General features: G+C 37.1%; 1 protein-coding gene across 4 annotated transcripts in view; it reads right to left on the minus strand.

The window, feature by feature from the left end:
* The window catches only part of LOC139975640 (uncharacterized), a 91,734-nt gene that overhangs the window by 58,637 nt on the left and 7,419 nt on the right, over positions 1-25,678 (minus strand). The gene's annotated exons all lie outside the window — the stretch shown is intronic.

The following is a 25,678-nucleotide window of genomic DNA, read 5'->3' on the forward strand; positions in this document are numbered from 1 at the left end:
ATGGGGATGCTACCCGTTAAGGATCTAAGAAGCAATTGTAGCACAGCACTGAACCATGTGAGGGGCCATTAGGGGACCCCCAGGGGCTTCACATATCAGTCAACTTCACAATGAAACCACTTGAGAGATGAGCATACATATGGTGGGTGCCTTAGGATAAATTTCACATATCAACTGTAACAAGCAATGAAAACCACTTAAAAGAATGCTGGGTTTTTTTCTTGAAGTCTATCAGACTTTAACCTGTCTAGTTTTAGCCTTACCTATTTGAATTGAACTGTTTGGCTAGTCATATGGAAATGTTTGAATCATACTTGATTAGTTTTGACAGGAAAGTTTAATACCTCAAACCACTGCTAATCAAAGAACGGAGGAACTTTCAAACACCCAGCATTACAGAGCCATCCCAGGGCGGGTATAGAATTTCATTTTCTCTATCACACAAAGAAGGAAAAAAATGTTAAACAAATTTCGAACTAAAGGTTTGAAACACAAACATGCTTTCAGGGCATGTTCAATGTTTTAATAGAATCAGCATGGTGCACAAGTCATATGGATGCTGCAGATTAAAGTTATACCCCAGCAACCCACAGTGATGTCCCATACAATCTCAGGGAAAGAGCTTAAATCGGATCTTCATAAATTAAAAAATTAGCTTCTGTAACTCTAGCTCAGTAATAATTGACTGCACAGCTAATCACCAGTCAACATATATATACTGTAGTCTCTCTAATAACTACAACACTACTGTACCAAGATTAGTAAGCCAATCAGACGCATAGCCAAGGGGGGGGGCGAAGGGGGCAGCCGCCCCCCCTTGAGCATATTTTTTTTGTATGTTTTTATGATATCGCTAGTAATTTCAAAAGAGAAAATGCTAAGATGCAGCTTACAAGGCCTGGGGATGTGCCATTTCCAGCGATCTGGGAGGCATTTTCAGCCAAAATTTTCTTGTACGCGTAGCGCCAACTCTTGGTGGCGCTACGATAGATAGTTTTCAATGCAGAATCTACCGCTCTGATAGTTTGCCTACAGGTTCGCCCCTCCCTTGGCAAATTCCTGGCTACGCCCCTGAAGCCAATAGACTTGAACTGAGCAGGAAACAACAACACACCATGGCAATTTTTAACCTCTTATAATCACTAACTATTAAACAAAAACAAACTAAAAAAAGCTGATTCTGCTGTTAACACAATCTGTGACTTGGAAGGATATTGCAAATCAAGATGTTCACCAATCTCAAAGTCGATCCTCAATGAAACTCTTCGAGTAAAGTTTTGATTTATTTCATCATGACACTTTATTGATGCAGAAAAATAGCTTCTATACCAACCTTCCCTTGATTAGGTCAAAAAGTCCAGCATAAATACCAGCTACTGCAGAAGCAAGGCCTTAACAAGACCACCCTTTCTTCTCTTAGAGGGTCATGTGCAACGAGGGTTCATTGGTTAAAAAATTTACCTAAGTGATATTTCAGAAATGTTTGTTTTATATATCACCTCCTTCATCTTTAATTTATTTGAACTGTAAACTGACCTTTGACACTGTCAACCTAAAAAAAAAGAAGCAAGCCTCAGAAGTTGTCATAACTTCACAAATTGTGCATGATATTGGCCAATTTTGCAATAACAATGTGCATTCTGCTCTAGGTCAGTGTGTTCAATTAACTCATATAAACTAAGGGTGAAAATTGAAAATGTAGGATGCCTTTAAAAGGTTCATATTGCATTTATCTGGAATGTTTAGCATATTCCATTGTCGTCCCTTTTGCTAAATTTTGTAAGATTCGAGACATTTTTCGCGCAAAATATGTTTTGGTACATGTTTGGAGTAACATAGGGATCACAATTAATGGTATGCATAATGCAGGCATCACTTTGGGGTGATACTGAAATGCAATATGCTCCTTTAAACAGAAATTTGTTGCTGACGTCATGGACCAACAGAAAACAAGTAACCATATGTATTGTTGAATGCTGGAATAAATGGTACATGACAATGCTTGACTTAATGGAACATGCCATCCTCCCAGACCCATCTAAGACCAAGGATCTTCAAGCCCTATGGATGATAAAAGAGACTTAACTTACAGGAATCTCTATCACAGCTTCCCCACTATGAACAAAGGCTTAAATGGCCAAAATGAGTTCCTTTGGGAGACATCCAGGGCTCTAGCATGAAGAAATGATATTGAGGTGGGGCATGAGGCCTTCACCTCACAATATGGCATACATTTTAACTTAAACCCTATGCCATATATAAATTACCTTGAAAATCCTTAGCATTAACGACCAGAGATTGAGGTGGGGTTTATAAGGTAGCAATGTCAAATTTAAGTTAGTCTATTGCTATATGAATATGCCTTGAATATAACCTATTGTAAATAAAAGCCCTTTGATCTTCCAAACTGTGCAGCACATGGAGAGAGTGCAGCAATATTGTATTGAATAATAAAGTTCTATTAGACTGATAAGATCTCAAAAGAGGAGGTAAATGGCTAATAATAATAGTCCTTAGTTGGCTATATACCTATTGTCACATCCCCTATGCTGGCTATTGTTGTTGCTCTTACCTAGAATCAAGCCTATCAGCTCGACTGTATACCTTAGTTTAATTATCTCTTCCGAAATCTTACCTAACTCTGCGACACCATGGCAACCAGAGTCCACCTGAAAAAATATTAGACAAACCTATGACCCCTGAACGTCTAGTTTCCTCACTCATCATGGTATAAAACTGTTAGCTCCCTCACAGTAAGAACTAAGGACTCTTTTGTCCTCTCCATAGGAGGTGTAAAATACCAGTTAGGGTTATCTCAGGCTGCTGTAAACTAACAGGATTAGGAGATATAAATACCTTGACAAATTCACCTCATGGAAACCTTTTAATGGCTTACCCATCATTGTACTATCCACCATCATTTCTGAATAGCAGTTCTCTGTTCTTCCCAATCCAATGTTCAAGTCCATAGATTATTCAGTCTTAAGGGTCAAAATACTTCCCTCATATTAATAGTATGTGACCTCATGACCCCATTAACCACTTGCCATTCCTGTTTTAATGTTTCTGATGATGTTGCCATGTACCCTCTGTATTAAATCATAGCTACTAGATGGTTTAGCGTATTGCAACACCTCAGAGTTTCCTTGTAAGTTTTGACCACAAACATGAAGACAAATGGCACAGGAGATTGCACAGTGAGATCTAACCCTGCCTCTTTAAAGGAATAACCATGGCTGACGGTCCAAAGATAATTTATATGATTCAGTAACCTCAAAACTCTCTATTATTTGATTTTTTAGAAGTTAACTGCTTCCCTGTTTGACTGAATATGCCCGCTTTGAAAATTGGCTCCTAATGCCTTACCACATCAATATGAAATTTTAAGTGTATTACGTAATCAATGGCGGCTTACTGTGTATTGTGGTGATCGAGGGCTTAGGAGCGAAATTTTCAAAGCGAGCGTATTCAGTCAAACAGGATGCTGCTGTTCACTTAAAAATTGAATATTAGAGAGTTTTGAGGTTACTGAATAATATAAATTGTCTTTGATCCTTGCCTTTGTTATTCCTTGAAATGTATAATTAAAACAAGTGTACAACCCGTCTCTATTCTAGTCATTTGTCAAACAACTTTAAAGTTGAGTTTCATGCATATTTTAATGGCTATACTAATTTAGGGTGTGAGGGGAGAGGGAGGCACTTTTCAGTATTTTGTGCAATATATACGTTTTTTGTGTCTCATTTATTGGTTTCCTTAGTATTTACCATTGAAAGTGCAAGTTTTCGTCTATAGGGCCCCATTGGAAATTGGCCGACGTCCTGTGGGTTTAGCTCCTGTTACTCTTTACAATTCCGTGCTATTTGTCTATTATGTCTTTGTAATATTTTTGTATTTTGAACAATCTGAGACTTCTGAGTGCGAATAAAACAAACAAACAAACAAATAAGTAAAATTAAACCACTTTGCATGTCTGACTGACATGCACTCCAAGAAGTAAAGCTTTATGGATACTGATTGCTTAACTGTGATTCAATGCAGTGTCAAATCCCTTTGTTATAATTCCAGGAATCTTGGTATGTAATGTTCCAAACATACTGGGGAATGTGTTGTGTGAAACTGTTAACCACTGACTTTTCAAAGACAACTGTTATCATGAAATTTCACCTGACCTGTCATTTTAGTCATCCATTGTTATTGGTAACAAACTGAAGAAAAAGGACATTGAGCTCAGACAGGTATGAAAACAATACTCCCCTTATATCAATTAAATCATGCTTGATATTTGTTGACTTTGGATAAGATGATTTAAGGCACAAAATATGCCAGATCTTTAGGACTGATGATACTAACCTTATACTGTAAATGAAAGGTTAAATTCCTCATTGTTACCACCTCCCTGACAATTGGCCTAGTGTACAATTAAAGCTGCGAAAGTGAAAAAACCAGTTAGGATCAGAGGTTTTTGGGGAACACTCCATAACATCTTTAGAAGACTCATTGACTTCAGGGTAAATCCTATGTTGACAATCCCCTCATGAAATGTTGGAAATGTGGCAGGTGAGGAAAGATATAATGTTAACAGGTGTTTTAAACTCAACATTTCTAAGGGAACCACTCAGAGAAGCTTAACAGGGTTGCATCCACTTGAAACAGTGCACAGTTGAAGATATTATTTGATTCATTTTAATCCCTGTTGTTTGCTCGGATATTGCTGTGACTTGATTATGATAATATCTATGACTCCTAGCTGTGCAAGGAGTTACAGGGGAATGGCTTCACATCCATAAAAATATACTACCACACAAAATTAAACATCAAGGCTAAACATCAGTCTTACTTATATATTTGACTAAATACAGAGCAAGGGAGTTTAAAATTTGTCCAAGAATTTATTCAAAACCAGACCTTTATAGAGTTTGGTCTCTTTCACGATTATTTACAGATTATATCATCCTCACTTTATGGTTGGCCCACATAGGAAATAAATGATTAATATATATGCTGTTGTTAATTTGTATACTGTATATGACAGCATTACTTGGAACATCTGTTGATAATCATTTGAATTAATATCAGCATCTATTCCTGGCCAATCAGAATTATTTTCTCCCTGCCAAAATATAATCACTTAAAGTAGTCAATCTTACTTTAATTATGACATATGAAGTATGACACTGATAAATAGACAAATTCTTGGACAATTTGAAATGGAGGCTGAAGAGTAAATTCTTTTCTATAAAAGAAGTGGTAAGGTTGTAATGGGATTAACTAAATTATGGGATGAACCATCTTATAATCAACACAGAAGGATTACATCAAACAAGAATACAGTTTTTTTAATCTCAGTTAGCAAACTCTGGGAAACTAGACAGGCTATGGAAGCTTCCTTGCACCTCATGGCTTCTTCCTACTGTACAAACCCAACCACACAACAGCGATGTATTAGTGCTCTAAATGAGAACTTATGGAGCTCCTTACAGTTTACATCAAAGAAAAGAGACATGGGTAAAATTAGATCATTTTAAAGCCAACAATTTCCTGGGAAATCGAACAGATCTGAAGATATGGAAAGGAAGTAATTCTCAAATCTCAATTGTTGCTGTTGAGCTGAAAGGATGTGGTTTTGGCAGACACGCAGCTGATGAACTGTTACGTAGCATGACAGGGTTACTGAATTATCTAGATGTACGATAGACACTTGCTGGGAAAGATGAGGAGAGACATAATGAAGCTCATATGGGCAAGAGTCTTAGTCTCGCCATTCCATTCACTGGAAAAAAAACAGGTTCACGGGGAAACATCTCACCGAGGGGGGTACTGGAAGTGCCGATAATGGCGTAATGGAAAGCAGCTCATAAACATATTATGATCAGAATAATTCACATATATGCAAAGAACTATTGCTTGCTCAAGATTAATCTCCAAGTCAGTCCTCAAATTTCCTTTACATAATGTTCAGGTAGGTCTTGGCTCACTCACAACGCAAGTAATTTGGTCATTAAGTTTCACAACAAATAATTGTTTGTTTTCTTCCACCTACAATAACTTTCTTTCCCACTCCTCTTTCGTCACTTTCTTTAAGAATATATATACAACACTGTTAAGACACTTATCTGTAGTAGCATAGCTATTTAGCTTTCCTTCAATCTCACCCTGAAAACAAGAGCCCAAGGGCACTGTGGTTCCTTGCTTGGGGTATATGACAATACACATAATATTATCAAGCAAGATTAGGCTCAAATAGTCCAAGTAATTGTGGTCCTACATGTACGCATAAAGTAACCAACACTATAGCCAACACTTTTGTGATCACAAAATGTGATCGGATTTTTTATCAAAAGGCACTTTTGAGATCTAAATATGGCGTCGAAAATGTAAGAAGTATAAGGTCACCTACAAGCGGGTCAACAGATATGATAACATTGGTGACCACAGATGACATGACCTTTAAGTATGAAAATGTTCCACCACCCCATTCACAACTTGTCCCAAATTATCAACCGTGTCACACCTTGGCATTGGGATTTAATTGCATTAAATGTCTAAAAATTAACTTTGAACTTGTATACATAACTTCACACACAAAGGTCACCCGTAGGTCAACCAATTGACATTTTTGATCGGTGAGACCTAAACGGAGCATCAAAACTGTAAAAATTCAAACATGTTTTCTTTGCCCATTTTCTCCCCCCAAAATACTAGTTTTTTAACATTAGCTGACCTTTGGTGACCTTGGACCACATGACCGCTAAGGTTGAAAATATTCCCCTATACCATTCGCAACTTGTACAAAAAAATCAACCTTGTCACACCTTGGCACTGGGAGTTATTGCATGAAATGTCTGAAAATTAACTTTGACCTCCTATAACTTCACACACAAAGCTCATCCAGGGGTCAACCTATTGACATTTATGATCAGAAGGTACCTTTAACATCTGAAAATAGCATCGAAACTGTAAAAATCCCCAAAACACGAAAAGGTCACCAGAGGTCAAATTGAGGTCAAGGGTCACCCAGATGTGGGTGGACAATTGGATTACGTAGAAGCAACTCCCAACCCTAACTGACAATTCGTTCTCAAGTTATCGCAAAAATACTAGTTTTTTATCATTAATTGACCTTTGGTGACCTTGGATCACATGACCGTTAAGTTTGAAAATATTACCCTATACCATTTGCAACTACTCCAAAAATATCAACCGTGTCACACCTTGGAACTGGGAGTTATTGCATTAAATGTCTGAAAATTAACTTTGGCCTCGTATAACTTCGCACACAAAGGTCACACGGGGGTCAACCCATTGACATTTATGATCAGAAGGTACCTTTAACATCTGAAAATAGCATCGAAACTGTAAAAATCCACAAAACACAAAAAGGTCACCAGAGGTCACCAGAGGTCAAATTGAGGTCGAGGGTCACCCAGAAGCGGGTCGACAATTGGATTACATTGAAGCAACTCCCAACCCTAACGGACAATTTGTTCTCAAGTTATCGCAAAAATACTAGTTTTTTATCATTAATTGACCTTTAGTGACCTCGGATCACATGACCGTTAAGTTTGAAAATATTCCCCTATACCATTTGCAACTTGTCCCAAAATATCAACCGTGTAATACCTTGGCACTGGGAGTTATTACACTAAATGTCTGAAAATTAACTTTGACCTCATATAACTTAACATACAAAGGTCACCTTGGGTCAACTTATTGACATTTTTGATCGGTGAGACCTAAATAGAGCATCAAACTATACAAATTCAAACATTTTTTTCTTTGCCCATTTTCTCCTCCCAAAATACTAGTTTTTTAACATTAATTGACCTTTGGTGACCTCGGATCACATGACCGTTAAGTTTGAAAATATTCCCCTATACCATTTGCAACTTGTCCAAAAATATCAACCACGTCACACCTTGGAACTGGGAGTTATTGCATTAAATGTCTGAAAATTAACTTTGACCTTGTATAACTTCGCACACGAAGGTCACACGGGTGTCAACCCATTGACATTTTTGATCGGAAGGTACCTTTGGTATCCAAATCTTGCATCAAAACCAAACATTTTCTTTTTTGCTCGTTTCCTCTCAAAATAAGCACATTTTTTCTAATGTGACCTTTGACCTTTTGACCTTGGTTTCAAATGTAGTTTAATCTCCTGATTCCAAAAAACAAAACGACAAGTCTGTACAACCATCCTAACTCCGACCGAAAAACTTTGACCCCATATAACTTTGCACATAAAGGTCACACGGGGTCAACCTATTGACATTTATGTTCAGAAGGTACCTTTGACATCTGAAAATAGCATCAAAACTGTAAAAATCCCCAAAAACACGTAAAGGTCACCAAAGGTCAAATTGAGGTCAAGGGTCACCCAGGTGCGGGTCGACAATTGGATTACATTGAAGCAACTCCCAACCCTAACGGACATTTCGTTCTCAAGTTATCGCAAAAATACTAGTTTTTTATCATTAATTGACCTTTGTTGACCTCGGATCACATGACCGTTAAGTTTGAAAATGCGCCCCTAACCAGTTCACAACTTGTCCCAAAATATCAATCTTGTCGCACATTGGCACTGGGAGTTATTGCAGTTTTAATAATTTTGGTTTTTGGACCATAACTGACCTTTGGTGACCTTTGTGGGCACCAGAAACAATAGGGCACACCTTCTCCATATGGTGGATCTATAGTCCAAGTTTGGCCTCAATCCAACATTCCCTTATTGAGATAGAGCGTACCCAAGCAAGTGTCACAGACACACACACACACACACATACATACATACATACATACATACACACACACACACGCCAACCTGACTGCATAGGTTCCTTTTGCTAAAGCAAGGAACCAAAAATAATATTCTACAACAGCTTTTTTTTTGAGAGTTCAGCTGATTAAAACTCTCGGTACCAACAGCTAAATAGAGCAGGAAAAGAGAAGAAACCTTACCTGCAATATAATTATATTAGTTGTCATTGATGGTTATAATAATTTTAATGGAGCTCACTGTGCACGGGTCAGGCCAAGGTTACTTACATACACAGTGTTCTGTTACCCATTGGAAGAGTTAATTTGATTTGACAGGCATATCTTTATCTGGAAATGCCTGTCAGACAAAACTCCTAGCTGGTTAACAAAGTCTGCCATGGTTCATTTAGGATGGATTGCAAATCACCTTCAATTTTCTTTCAATCTGTGACATTAAGTAGCACTTTGCAGGCCAGATGATTTAATCCTCACTGGGAAAGTTAATAAATTGTCATTTACAAAGTACTGGAAATTGACCAATCCTAGAGATCATGTCTTTTGCTCAAATATCATAGTGAAATCTTTAGGTGAAATCATGTGTGACATTCCTTAATCCTATTATAAAGTATATTTTTCACTGTAGACATTTTAAGTCATTCACGTAAGGAAATCATCAGCAATTTACAATAACTTAAAAGATTATTTTATGGCAGGAATGTTACAAGGAATTTAAGCACCACACTCTGCATGAATTCCACCTAATAGCACCCTCAGCATGAATATGGGGAAATTGCTACAATTAAAAACGGTGGTTTGGCACTCAGAAATGTATCTGTTCGTATTTTTTGAGGTAATATCAATCATTATTACGACCAAAATATTGAAAACCGTAGAATATTGGATATGAATGGACAATGACATGGAATCAACACTACTACACATATATATAACCTAAATGAAATTGTAAATTGATCAATAACTTGTGTAACCGCAACAAAAAATATTTATCGTTGCTGAGGCTGATGAATGCAATATTACAAACTCGGAATTCTTTTTCTCTCCCTCGTAGATGGTTCCTCACTCTTTAATTGATATTTGTTGACCAAATCAATACTCCGCCTACAAATGGCAGATATTACCATGGTAACAAAGCAAGTTTATAATTAGTTGTTCATCTTATCACAAGAGAAGGTAAAGTTTTTGAAACAAAAGATTCTTCAACCTATACAGTACAAACAACTGACACCTGCAGTGTGTAATAACTTTTTTAATATGAAACAAGACTGACATAAAGCTATTTCTTTTTTGACATGCCACTATTTGAAATTGTGTCCACTAAACTATTCCCTCTAACCTAGTACTAATTGTTAAGTTGTATACCAAACTGTAAATGCAAAATTCAAGTCCCTGGCACTTCCCAGGACAAATTCCCAAGCATGTATTTTATCCATGTGCAGAGGACACATTGTTATCTCATGTACAGTATTACATATCGCTATAAGTTTTGATACTTTCAAAGCTAACTGTTGTAGAGGCTACAAAGGCAGATCATATACAACTGCACAGCTGATCCAGTCTTGTAGCCAGGATGGGCAGGGATACATTTAAAGCTTTAAATCTTCAATTTTATTGCAAAAAAAACAACAACAGAAAAAATAATGATAGAAATATTTTGTTGTTTTACAATAAAAACACATCTGAGTAGCAGCTCTCACACAAAATACAAAGTTCAGTGGCACAATTTCCCACTTCTCACTTTTCACGTTAGTCAATAACGTCAATTAAAGGCCTAATTTCAAGTAACAAATTATTCCCAAGAATAGATAAGAGAATGGTTCATCAATCCCACCAGTTACCCCCTAATGAGAAGCAAACAAACAGTTCTTATCAGAGCATAGCAGCTCTACACTAACTACACTGATGACAACAACCACATTGCACTTTTAACATTCAGAAACAAGTAGTGACTATTACAATGGGCTTCCTGACAATCTGACAATGTTTTGGACTGTTGACATGGAGTATTAGGGAAGACAGGAAGTGGTCACCTATCATTTACAATCTCATGAAGGAAATGACACCTGCAGATTCCTTGCCAGGAGCTTCTGTCAAATATTGTAGAACAGATTGGTTTCATATCATGATTAGCCCTTAATTCTCACTTTTTCTGCTATGTACAGAACTATGAAACATTGGTGGTTTAATTCATAGCTTTTTTTTCACCTTTTTTATTCAATCATTCAATGATTTTGGAAGAAAGCAGTAAATATCATGAACCAAGGTGAGCCATGTAGCGGAATCAAATATCAAAAATATGTATAGCATATATATATATATGACATATACACCATTTCAGTTGAGTATGCGCCAGTTTGTGCAGACATTGTTATGAGTTGTCTTATTCACCGACAATGACATATCTGCACACAATAAATATCCCATAAACACACACGCATAGTCCTTCGATCCTCAAAGGTTACTGTTTGCTCACTATACACTGTGTTTGCATACAGGAAAGTCACAAAGCACTTAGTTAATGACTTAATGCAGGCGTCATCATATTTCCTTTCACAAAGACTGCTGTACACACAAAAGTGACATTAGTTCAACAGTTCAAAAAAGAACCTCACATAGTCTCTTGAATACTAGTGTTTACCTTCTAAGAAACTCTAAATAGTTCTCTCTCTTTATAACCGAGAGATATAAATATAGTGACCTCAATTTACTTCACCTTACTGACAAACCTTCCATGCCATTGCCAGTAGGGATAGCATTCGCACCCTAGCATAAACTTAGCAGCAAAACTGAGGTATAAGTGACTGTGATATGGAAGACCCTCCATAGCCCAGGGGATGAGCCTTCCACCACCCCTGTGAGGTAATTAGTTCCCAGTGATGAGATTAATAGCATCCTATGAATAAAGGCCATGAATTCCCCTCTGATAAGGATAATACATTGCCCTATCTGTGCATACATCTGACACAAGAAGGTCATCAGTTGTTACCATGCTAACTAGCAGATGGAGTCAGATAGAGGCTACAGTATAGTCTTCTTTGGTGGTCGTTCGGTATTAGCGAGATATCTATAATGTTGCATCCTTTGGCTATGAAACCAATTTGAGGAAGAGTACTTCACAAACAGAGGAATGGAAAAAGGAGAAATTGAGCCCATATGCTCTTAATTTAGCAGTCAAGGCAATGGAGGGAACTAGCTTTCAAAGAGGACAGTTTTTTCTACCGACCACATTTTTCGCCCTATGCAAACAAAAATTGCTACAGTAGCATGTCGAGTACCCCGTTGTGGCGTACTTGATATTTCATCTTGCTGCGCCGCACACTGTAAAGTTGTCTGTGGATAACCAACGAAATCTGACATCGAAGGAAAATGTCTTAAGATCAGCTGTCTGGGATAAACAGAGAGCCGAAGAACCCCATTTGTGAAATGCCCTCTTGCTATTCTTAAGGTAATCAGAGCTTTCAATGTAGGACGAGAGAATCTTTTGATATGACAATTAATTTAATCCCTTGAACACATTTCCAATATTCAAGCTTTCACCCACCCCTAGCCCAACCGTGACCCCCCCCCCAAAACTCCATATTTCGGCTGCTGGATACAGGCTGCTAGTAATGCACACAAAACACCCACTGTTACCCCAAAGTTGTATATAGCATGATCATCTTTGGCACACCTGTCGCTGAGGGTGCACAGTGTTAAAAGATTACCAGGGCATACTAGACACGGTAGAATGAGGTGCTAAGGTTGTGGGGAGACAGGTAAGCGAGGAGCGAAGTAAATACCCCAAAGTTGTATATATATCATGATCATCTTTGGCACACCTGTCAAGTTTAAAAGTTCTGTGGACAATTTCACCCTGGTTGGTAGCATGTATTGTGCACCTGGGTGTTAGGTTCAGGCTGGTCACATTTAAAATTGGCTGACCTGTGAGCATTTCCTGCGGCTCAATCAACAGGGATTTCATCTAAATGGGGGGAGAGGTAACATTTACTACTGTTAGAACTTTCTACTTAAGAGGTCAGTTAAGCGTTCAAGTCCAAGTTATTGACCCTGTTTGTTTTTGGGTAGTGACTGCAATCCCTTGGTTAAACAATGGGAACAGACCAACAAGTTCTAAGAACACACTGTTCCAAAAAACAAAATTTTCTGTACATTATTTTTACATATATTTGAATGCAATAAGTGTCATCAAAACTATTAAATACAAAGGAAAACACTTAGACCTTTTACAGAAATGGTCAATTAAATTAATACAGATATCAGATAAAATTTCATAACACCAACTCTCAGGTCACATTATAAAGTACCTGAATTCATATATGCACTGTTAAACATTCCCAAGAACAGTATCTATCAGAAATTGATTGGCACCTCAGATAAGCACTATCTCAAAAGTATTTATTCAACCAATCTTGAAAAAGAGTATATATATTGCCCAACTGCACCACACCTTAATTGTTTCAATAATATACATATGCACATGAAGGTGATCTACATAACATCAGGTGAATATAAGAAAGGCCTCTGAACTGAATGTTGTTTAATGGTGTAACCTTGAATTAGGTGTAACATCTGTGTATCAAGGAGAACTGTGATGATGGGGGGGGGGGGAACTACTAGGGAAATGGGTATCAATGATTATCACAGTTCTAAGCTTATCACTGCTTGGAGATATTTGTTTCATCGCTATGACACCAACGGCTTGTATCCTTAGATATCTCTATCGGTATTAGAAAACAAAATAACTCCCACACAAACTAGTGTCAACGAATCTCCGATAAAGAACAATATGTTGTAATCATAAAAATAACACCAACAGAACAAGACCAGCAAAATCACAGACAATGATTATGAATCAGAATCAGACTGAAAGAAATATTGCTTTTTAATAGAAAGGCAATTTAGCAGACACATATGAGAGGAAACTGAATAGTAATCACTTTGCCTGCTTTAACCACATGAATACAAAGTGCATTGTATCAGATCAACACACAAGTTCATTTAACACTGCTTGAAGCTCTGTATGATACACATATATAGGTATTCATGTAGGAGTCTTTGCAGTTTGTTGAAAGGTCCTAGCATGGAAGATCACACTAGCCTGTACTAAACATAATGTCAGAATACCGAAAGAAAACCCAAGTGTTAGCCTTGTTTGTACCTTGAGGACATTCCACATCATGGTAGTAGCTAGTGTACACCGAATAGATCAATTTATACTATGTACTTAAAGGGTGTGAAGACTCGCGCAAAAAGAAACGTCTAATGCCAATAAATCTGACCTAGTTTCGAATGAGGTGTAACAGAAGTGTTAGACACCACCATCGATCCCAGAAAATACACACAGCTTGCTACCGTCGGTAATTAGACACTAGTGTACAGTCAGTAGTACAAACAGCTAGCTGCGGTCAATATACCCACAGCACAGTGTACAAACGATACAGATTTGTATGTCCTATATGTATCAGATTTGTATGTAATATGTATTGGATTTGTGTGGGTAATACTGTTTACGCATTGGATTAGTACGTATCAGCAAATATATTACACTGTTATATATATGCATTGTTTTAATGCATTATGTACTGTTTTTTGCTATTAACTAACTGGACTCCTTCTCAGAGTCGCGACTCCTTCTTAAGAGTCAAGTTAACGCTACTCCTGTCGCAGCTACCGATCTCTCATGAAATGTTCCCCACTTTGTCTACTCGATCAGCTAGATAACACACAGAAAATCCATTCTTTTTCCATTACAAAGTCTGTTCTTAGATGATGCCGATTTTTGACGCAACATTCAAAGGATGTACAGTATACTAGATATTGGATTTACACATGCAGTATGTAAGTCTATGTATTCTTCATCTTATAATGTCTGATAAATTCAGTGGCAAACTGGTACTCTGTGTACTTTTAAATTGTTCTATCGGGATGAAGCGGTAACCCACAAAGATATTATAGAAATAACAAGGCCTAAGCAAACACGCTACTGTGTACACATGTTGATTTGCTGGAGATAGCTCTCGATAAGTGGTTGACCAAGCTGCGAAGTCTCAACGATCGGTGATAACCGAGTCTTTTTTTTTACCTACTGACCTATTATTTTAGATAGAATCCACAAAGACAACCAACTATACATGGTCACTCACTGAGCTACACAAAATGCAAAACATCAACTGAAACAAATAGGAAAATGGTAAAGAAGTTGACAAACATACATTCAATACTAACTCAATATTTGTTTTCATCAAACCAACCAATCACTCAGGCTATCATTTACCCCAGCTTAGCATTGGCGACAAACTCTCTAATTGGCTGCGATACATGTATCAGGGAGCTATGAATTCCATGCATCCATACCACTCATCACAGAGACTTTCTGATTTAGAGAAGTTATGATTCTGAAACTATAAAATTATCTTGTAGTGGGAATACTGCCAGGAAGTTAGGAACTATAATGACTTCATGAAAATCCCAAGGGTTATATGCTGTTACTCATCATGTTTAGCATAATTTTTCCTTCCATTAATGCAAATTAGTGAAAACAATAATTCCAAGACACTGAGCCAAATTTATTAACAGACAGCAGATGCACCAGCCAGATCAACCTCAGCAAAATGACTAATATTGCTGAATTCTATTCTCAGACCAGAAAGCAAAAACTGTATGTGAAGCAGGGAGCTGAAACACAGTGGGCCAACACCATAGCAACCACAGGCTGTGAATATAATGTTTGTGCTGGACAGTAGACCATACTTATGCAAATGATTTTCTATTTGGTAAAATTAAATTGAAACTTACTCATACTTCATAAAGTTCAGATATTAGCATCGAAAACAGATATAGCAGACTTTCATATGGTATCTTAGAATTAGCCTGTGCCATAATTTGCCATTACCAACAGGGAATGTAGGGCAGTCCAATCAACTGCTGCTTCTAGGCATGCGCCTCAAATCAAGCATAAGAGCCGCCATGCATACCACTAGATTTTAAAGATTGTCTAGGCATTGACAAAGGCTGAAACTTGTCAGCTAGGTGGATAGCCTGACTCCACTAGGTGACATATTGGTGCTTTATCAGACTATTATCCCCTGTGAAGAAGGTATTCATCCCCACTATCTTTCTGACACAGTAAATCCATTGTATAAATAACAGGTGTAATTGAATGTGGTCTGAGGGACCTGCTTTACCCCATGAGCTCTGAGACTAAAATAGGATGTATTTAATCATTAAATTAAAACAATATGATGCCAGGGTCATGGCACATATATACTGTGTGAGTCATTGCACTTTCTGAACAGTTATTCAACACTATATACCATGGATAGTAGACAGCTTCACATACAGTGTACTTCATATCCATAGTACAGACTAATGAGGTCTCACTTGATGTTTCAACAGTCTACTAAGTGGCCTATATTAATGTGCAAGTTTGAGCTTGCAGTTTTGGCCCCCTTAATAGGCAACTTGTAGTAATAGCTTGAGTAACTATCATGCACGGTCTGTCGATTTGAGATGTTCCCAGGTAGGATGCTAAGACTAAGGCTGTACATATGGTACACCCTGTACAGCATATTATTCATTGAATTTGACACCCATACTAATCTATATTTAAACATCTATTAGTGACACCATACTCTGATGGTTATAAAAGTTTTGGTGCCCAACAACTAAACATAGTTGTTCCTATTCATAATTTTATAGAAATGTGTTATTTCTGATTCATGAATACTGTGTAAATCAGACATGAGAATGTACAGTAGTAAAATCGTATTGTACAACCGTTAGCTCTAAAGGAGAAAATGTGACAATTAAGATATACGCTCCTGGTGGTTCACAAATGATTTTTCGTGTATGATACATATTTACAGAATATATTTCAGTACATCCACATAATAAAGGGTTCCTTCTGCTTCCACATCAACAGAAGAACATCAAGAAGACTAAATCTCAAAACCAACATAGAAGCAGCATTGCAGCCTATCCTTTGTCACATTAACTGTATTTGAGGTGCATGTTTTTAATACATTCTTGCAAACAAGATTATAGTCATAACTGAATGATTTACTCAATTTTGACAACAAATGGGACACCGAAGGCCATGAAGACAAACAGACACTCATACAGACAGACAAATATAGAGACATACAGTGAGTTAGATACAACACATTTACATGTTTAGTCAGTTTGGTTAGATATATATAGGCTACTAACTCCAGCATATTGTTACATATATATATAATTGACTTATACTATCAAACACTTCCATGGTTATATATACCAAGTGCTGCTAAAAAACACCTTTGCTATCTAAACAGGGGAGAGGTTATCAGGTTGGAATGCAACTGTGCTTGAACAATGTTTCTATTATTTTCAAAGAATAAATTGACAGACATATTATATTTGGCAATCCTTCTATGAATGACATAAAGCACACTGGTAGCAATGATTGACTACTTTAACCAAAGCATCAGTTCTAAGCAACAATTCAATGTAAAGGATATATGGACATTAGGCCAAAAATTGATTACAGTGTTGAAATATTATTTTGCAAGAAGTGCAATGAATATGTTTCTATACCTTTTCCAATGATCATATAAATTCTGAACTTTTAACATTAGCTAAAAGTCTGAAATGCTCCTTTAAGACTTAACTAACCATAATGTCAGCTCCACATGCTAAATTGATATAATGTTAGTCCATCAATTTATTAATTCAAAACCTTTCATAATTTGCATGTTCCTTTAAGTTCATGCAAGCAACAGAGCCCACCAGGAATTGCATTTAAATTACACCTGTCCTTTGACAAATTTGAAATTCATCCTGTCAATAAAAGCCTCTTTTAGTTTTTTGTTATTTACTTTTGCACTGTTTCACAGGACCTAACCTCATATTTAATGCTAGACAAATTAGTCCACTCAACTTGACAAATGAGTCTCTGATGTTATAAGAGTCCTTTTTTGCCCCTTTAGTTATTTTAGTTCTCTGCCACAAGTCACTCTTAGGCCTGCTATATGATTGTGTTGAATAAATGAGTACTTGCTCTATATATGCTTTCTTCATACACAATGACATACATGACTGTTGCAACTATTATTTATACTTAAAATTGACCTTGAAATCTAAAATCCCAACCCTCCTTCTGGAATTACTCAGTCATAACTGTATGATCAAAGTCTAATGCACACATCACTGTATGCAGGTACTACAATGGATAGGTCACCATGCTGTCACTGTAATTAGTACATATTTGTTATGGAGGGTTGATAGCCTCGTCACTGTGTTTACCCTTGATATAACAATCATTTTTTTTTTGGCCATTCAAAGTCAAAACCAATGCTTTTCAGACAGGTGTTGCTGACATACATTTCATACAAAAATGCTACTCGGACTGCTTAATAGTAACCTACTTCTTTTAATGAACAACAAGTTCACAATTCATACAATTCCTTCAAGTACCTTAAAGAGCTATAATATATGTAATATATATGTTTATCCACATCTATACAGGAGTCCATTAGTAGTAGCAGTAGCCCTTTACACTTACCAAACTGGGGATTGTCAACTTGTCAATCAATTGCCTGTTTGTTTGCTAGACTTTCTTGGGCAAGAGGCCAAACTATGCAGTGAAGACAATCAGATGCCACTTGTGAGGAATTTTGGGAGGGAAGAGGGGGAACAAAGTTTTTGTTTATCATTGACAGATATTCTACAAAATGTGGGAAACCTAGCCTTGGTTTAGCATCCTTATTGTTTGGAAGCCATCAACCCAACAGCAAAATGGGTAGGGCTTGTCAGCCTAGATTGACCAAGCAGAAGTGGTCGATGTCACATGCCTAATGTAAATGGGTAAGTTCTAATGTAGGGGTCAGTACTGGTTAACATTATGTATGTTTCACTTCTCAGAGGACAGAAATGTTCCTCTATCGGTCATATTTAAAGTAATGTTCTGATTATTCAAACAAAACCTGGATTGTTGTAATTCTATATGGCAGGACGCAACTATTAGTTGATAGCTCTCATTAATGGTCAACGGTACAAACTGCATAATTAAAGTTATAATATGGTCAATTACTTTTGGTCTCTCTTTGAAGAGACTTAGAGGTATTACACTGCAGTTGTTCTATTTATTGTAGCCTGCTCAGATGATAAATTCTTCTGATAAATTTGTTTGTTTGTTTGTTGTTTTTCTCTTTCTTTCTTTACTTATTTCTTTTTGAGGAAACATCACATTGCAAATACTCCCGATCTGTACTTTTAACATACAAAATGTTCAAGAGCCAAGATCACATGGATTGCAGACTAGGTCAATTCCAGGAGGTTTGGGTACATCTTCGGCATCGAAAGACAAAGGCATAAATCATGAACACTAATACAAAAACACTCCACGACAACTTCAATGTTTGCAGCAATGTGCAGCTCATGAAACAACAAAGTAAGCTCCTGTTTCAGTGCACAATATCCTGGATATTGTTGACATAACGCTTGCTCTTTGATACATCATAACAATCACTGAGAGAGAGAGATGTTTGTTTCAATGCTCCCCTAACTTTTACCCTAACCTTTTCCTGTCAGTTTTCAATACCGTACATTAACCAGTGTTAAATAACAAAACCATAGATCTTCACCTACTGTACATTGTTTATACAACACGAGCAACATTTTAACTGGTTTCATGGGTGTACAGCATCATCACATTTGTCATATCAATCATACCAACATACAGTACATGGCGTATGCAGCTTTCACTGTATGAAGGATCCTTGTAGCAAGACACATGTATAGCAATCCATTCTTTCAGCATTTAAACATTATTGAGATAATTTTCCAGCATCATATAAATGTGTTAATCAAACTTAAATGTGAACATGTATGTACAGTAGATATAATTATATGTATATATTATCATTTATGTAATGTACGTAACACCAATGCATTTAACCATCATTTTCATATCAGACACAATGTGCTCATCTTCTCCCACCCCTCCCCTTCCCCAAACACACAATTCTTGACCATTGTCCAGTGGAGAGTGCCATTGCTCCATTCTCACCAATGTTTCCACCTAGAAATTTTATTCGGAAACTCTTCCAAAGCACAAAGAGCTGTTCTTCTAAACATTGTAAACGGTCCAAACCCAAACCTTCTCTCATCATACTCTGTCAAAATAAGGGTGCTATAGGCCACTGACCTCTCTAAACAAGTTTGACAGCTGCCTTTACCTTGGGCAATACAATGAATCTGCTGTGGTCTGCTGTTCAAAAGTAATGTAACCAGCCCATCTGAACTCATATTACAAGAACAGACTTTTGATTTCATCTTGCTAACTTTACATACTGTCATCGTGTGATCAAGGAGTTGTTTGCCATGAATCTGACATGTCCGATTTTAAACTCTTTCTTTCATTAGGTGTAGCCTCTACAGTTTGTCTTTGTTTGTCTTTGTCTCACATTGTACACCACTCAAGGAGACAGATCTGAGAGATCCCAAAATAGTTACAAAGATACAATCCACCTCTTAAATTAATTCACCAATTAGTGATACTTAACAACACATAGTACTCTCTATTATATACATACCATGTATGTTACATACAATAAAAGAAATATAGTCCAAAACCACAAAAAGCTTGTACATAACAAAATGTTTATTTGAGTAAATTAGTAGTATATATGAAGATCCTTGCCACAGCCTATACTGTATGCACAATAAAACTTTCAAACCATTACCACAGGATGACATAGTCAAATTACATGGTAAAGGGGCCATGTGGCATCCAGGGAAGAGTTGTAAATGGCAGGCAGCTTTAGGTCCAAAGCAGTTTCAGCCAAATATGGAACTGTCAAAGTCCTTGCCTGATGTATTTACAGGCAAAGCGGATAACTACTTGCTACCATATACGGTTTAGGGAATTATGCAAACTGTGAAAGCTACACATTCAAACATGTATTTCTGGACCATCCACAATGCAGCAGACATCGAATCTTTTGTTTTGGCAAGCTGTCAGTATATACTTTTCAACTGGGAATGTAAGTCCAACAGTTTTGCCAATTTTACCACTGCAGTTATAACATAGCACCTGTTGGTAGCCTAAGCTTGGTTACTTTGCTGTTATGATCTACTTCTTTCCATGCATGGCAACTGAAGTTACACCAAGTGGAAAGTAACCTGTATTCTACAGATACAAAATTGTAAAGTAACATGCCATCTGTATATTCTCCCATTGCTATTTAAGGGCTCCCATTATATATCACATTCCTCACCTACAATGTACAACTAACCACAGTATTACCACAACACTACTACCCCTCTGGAAACACCACATTAACAAAACTATCAATAATAGGCCATGCTGGTAATGATGGGTTCTCAGACACTTATCTTCTTCAGCCTGATTACCCCAGACAAAAGCCCCTCAAGCAATGGAAATACCATTGCATAAAGAAACCTCATTGTGTGGTAAGGCAGGCCTTATTGGCCAAAAACCAACAAAGCCTCTTCTTCAGTTCGCCTATTGTGTGTTACAGACTTAAAAGATGCTTAGGGGCTATTGTAAAGAATAACTGTGCCCAGTTAATGGGACCAGGACAGAACAGGGCCCATCACATACAGTACAGTAAAGTAGTGTATTATGGTGATGAGCATAGAGACATACGCCCATGATAGATTAATAACATATACTGTTGGACTTACTTGCATGCAGGAAACTATCAGTTTGGTTTGGTTTGTCACACATTTGTCTGTCTAGTGTGACCCCTCATCGTATAAACACTGCATACATCCCATGGACCCTATGTACATACTAAAGCTCTGGGTTGAATCTATCTGGTCATGTGAAATATGCCAGATCTACAGAGTATTAGGATGCTACATCATTGCACTGGGACCTGGGTAATAGACATGATCTGTATCTAATCTGGGTTCTATACGAGAAGACGATGGTTACACAATAATATTGGATAATATACATTACTGTTGATTCAGAGGACATGTATAATCAAGACCAAACTTGTACTTGCAGCTGCAATAGCATATATTTCGTTTATCTGTCAATTAATCTTGTAACATGGTTTTGCAACAAAACTTAAATGACAAGGCAAAGTTTGTCTCCCCATCCCCCCCCCCCCCGCCTCCCCCTTCTCGAAATTGAATCTATTTAATCTTGCGCACAAATAAATGGTACATTTCTGTTTGATCAGTGATTGACTGTGATTGACTCCGAAAGACTACATGCATAGTCTGAAAGACTGCACTCATCCAAAAGCCTACCAGTCTTGCAATCCTGACAGATGTCTGTAGATAAATTATCAGTCTGTCAGTTGGTGAATGACTTTGAAAACTGAATGTTGTCTTGCTATATCAAGTCTAAAAGACAGACTATGTAAAATGATCATTCACCCAACTCACTGACTTAGTATTATCTAAGTTCTTCTGTATAAATATGCCAGCTATCCTCTTTTTCAATCCACTAGTATACTACCGTTTATTTAACGTTGAAGTGACACCAAAGTGCCATGTCATGGGGAAAACTGTCGAGTACTAGCAGTTATTCCACAAGAGATACGCCTCAGCAACTCTGTGAAATAAACTCGACAAACTTTTAAGGCTGAGAAAACAGAATTAGCATTTCATATGAGGTAGCCATTTCCTCTCTAATACTCAAATAGGATGCAGGCCAATTTCTCTCTGCTTTCTTCTTCAAGAAGGCGTGAGGATTATAGATGATGGGTGTGTTTAAGAAAGAACTAACTTATTCCGGACATCTTTGCATTGCGAGAGCTTCGTCACAAATAAGTAATTGACACTTTAACACTAAGAACTTGTAAGAAGCTTTTGTGATTTTCAACAGCATACTCACAACAAAGTAATTTGATGCTCCCTTTAGTACTGTGTTAACAAACCATCTAGTTCCAACTACTTCAACATTGGTAATATAAGCAGATCTCTTTTGAAAGGCAAATACAGATAACTGTCATTTTTCTTTTGGACAAAGAAGGGCTGCACAATCCCAAAGAGAACAGTTCCATGTTTGTGAGCTTCTAGGTAAAAGACAAGTACTGTCAACATGACACTTCTTGTAATACCAAGTACAGATGGACTTTCTAATCCCATCATAAACAACCATGAGCCTGGCTTTGCAATCTTAACAGGATGTTTTTTCAGAGGCAAACTAAATTGTTTTCCTAAACAGATCTTCGGGCTTATTCCATGAGCATGTTTAAGTCACAGCAGCTGTTGTACATTTTCTCTGGTTGAGAGTTTTCATTTCCCTATAAATGCCCTGATAGTGACAATCCCACATACTCCAGTCCACTTCCAGGTATAATCAGTTTATTACAACATCAGTGACAGAATATGATGTTACTAATTGAAGAGAAATCATCTATTATGCATCTTTAAATTTTCTAGTGAGTTAGAACATACAAAACCAACAAGAGATTTATATTCCTGATTCCCATGGAAGTTCACGACTTCAGCAGAGTTACATAATTTTCTCAATTTTGATGCACAGAGAGGAGGGAATCTGTCCATACAGAGAGTGCAGTTAGGTTCTGAACAAAAAAGATTTTCCTTCCTACGCAGTTCTGTTTTCCTTTCTATGTCCATTTTCTTTCTTTTTGGGGGGGGGGGCTTTGTAAATGTGCAATTGACTGTAAGTAATTAATGCAAAGTGAAAGTTTCCTACCCAATGAAGTTCCAGCATGTTATTGGGCATTTAATTGTCAAAAGTACAATGTTTGTCTGAACACTGAGGAAGACCAAAGCAATTGATCACCTTCCTGAATTTTGATTCCCAACAAAAGTTCTGAAAAGGTCATTAACGAGCAGACAAGTTCTAAATTTATACTGTACGCAAAAAATACTGACTAGGAACAGGGAAATTTGGAAAAATCAAAGGAGTTACCTCATATTTTCATACTAACTTTGTTGGTCCTTAGTCAGTAGCACTATCGCCCAGTGGAAGAACATTTATTGCGACATTAGGACAAACGTCCTTGATGACATGTAAAGAAATGTTTTGTAAGAAGCTTAATTTTATTTGATGGAATTATAGTTAACGTCATGGTTGCGAATGATTTCAGATTTTAACTATGTATGCAGTTTGGTCTGAAAGCTCTCAAATTTTGAATTGTGTCGGACTTTGTTTGATCTGTTCAGCTGGAGAGGAATACACCAAATAAGTGTGAACCAATCAATCAACTCTCTAACAGGAGTTGAGAATTTTACCAATTTCTAGATATTTGTGCAACCAGTTTACTTTTACTATTGAATACAGTTTTTGGAAGCAACCATGGCTTGGGGAGAGATAGTTGTTAGGTGCATTAACCTTTATATACAATGCAAGGTTTAACGGGAGTATGCAGGGAATCGTTTATCTCGTATCAAAAAATAGGCAAATTGCTACAGAAACAAAAATATCTACAGCATTTTATGCACACTGAAGAAGCAGACTTATTACAGTATTTTATGAGATATAAAATTCATGAAACCAATAAAGCTACCCAAACTGTGCAGCCTTTTTTTTTCTTTTTTTTCTTTTTTTTTTTTTGCCTTATTGGTTCTATATATTTAATATTTTGGTTTTTGTTACTATTTGTTTTTAAGTTTTACTTTTGTAAAGCGCTTTGAGCACCTTTGCTGATTATGAGCTATATAAATTTTACTTATTATTATCTTAATTATTCACTAGTATGTCATGCTATATGTCTGGTGAAAATGCCAATACTAATGGAATCCCAGACTAAACTGCACAATCCCAGCCGAACTCCTACTAAAGCTCTGTATCTACATGTGTAAACAACACACATTTTCAACATTCCTGGCAAGCCCATTGTAACAACATACAATGGATCACGAAGCACTATTTAAACATAAGGTAATCAGATAACTTTATCATAATTTAACAACTTAAACTGATTGTGTACTGACACCATAGGAACAACTATGTTGTCAGACTGCATTGCTTTACCATGGGAACCACTAAAGGGCAACTTGAGGGAAAATATGTAGCTTACAGTACATACTTAGCGAAGATCATCAAAACAAACATGTAGCACTATAGCATGCAGTATTGTTGTCACTTAACATTATCATTTTATCTTCTACAACAAAAGAAATAAAGCCACTATTGTCATCAGGTGGCTGGAAGACAATCTTATTATGCACAAAATTAAGTCAGCTGCCAATGAACCTTCACGGAAAGAGTACTCTTTCCTTGAACTTTATCAGCCAGTGCCTTCACTCTACAAGAATGTCACAAAATTAATCTCCTTAATGTCAAGTAAGAGCTGTTGGGTTTGCTAACAGTCAATGTAACTTCTATGTGATTCAACTTTCTCAAAATACCAACGTTTTATAACTGGTCCTCTAGCACTACCTATTAAGACGTTGTCAGAGATCGATGCTGGGGTTGCATGTACGCACTTTGATTGTATATTATATTTGGTTATGTTTGTTCCTTATTATTGGTCACTCTCAATGAACTCACTAACTAGCAAGCACTAATTCACATTTAAGTGAAACTATGTAGCACTTGTGTGCCCCGGCCACAGGGAATGACCTCAAATTAGTTCCTTGATTTGTTTGGACAAACGTGTGTTCAAAAACAATCAAATGATGTCATTTGGAACTATTTAAGATGCTGTTACTCGGTAGCAATGCCACTCTCACTTTGATGTACAATGATCATGCACTTACTTTGCAATTGCACATAAACCTGAAGTACTGTAGTTATCAGAGGATCATATTAATTACACTGTACTCTACATAACAGTTATACAATGCATTCATGATCAAGCTAACCCCTAGTTTCACTCCATGAGGCCTATAAGTTTTCTCTAGCACCAGTGGCAGAGCTAGGGGTATAGGTCAGGGGGGGCGAGAATGGTCTGTAGGGGCGCTTTTG

Source organism: Apostichopus japonicus, chromosome 11 (genome assembly GCF_037975245.1).
Source record: "Apostichopus japonicus isolate 1M-3 chromosome 11, ASM3797524v1, whole genome shotgun sequence".
Classification (NCBI taxonomy): Eukaryota; Metazoa; Echinodermata; class Holothuroidea; order Aspidochirotida; family Stichopodidae; genus Apostichopus; species Apostichopus japonicus.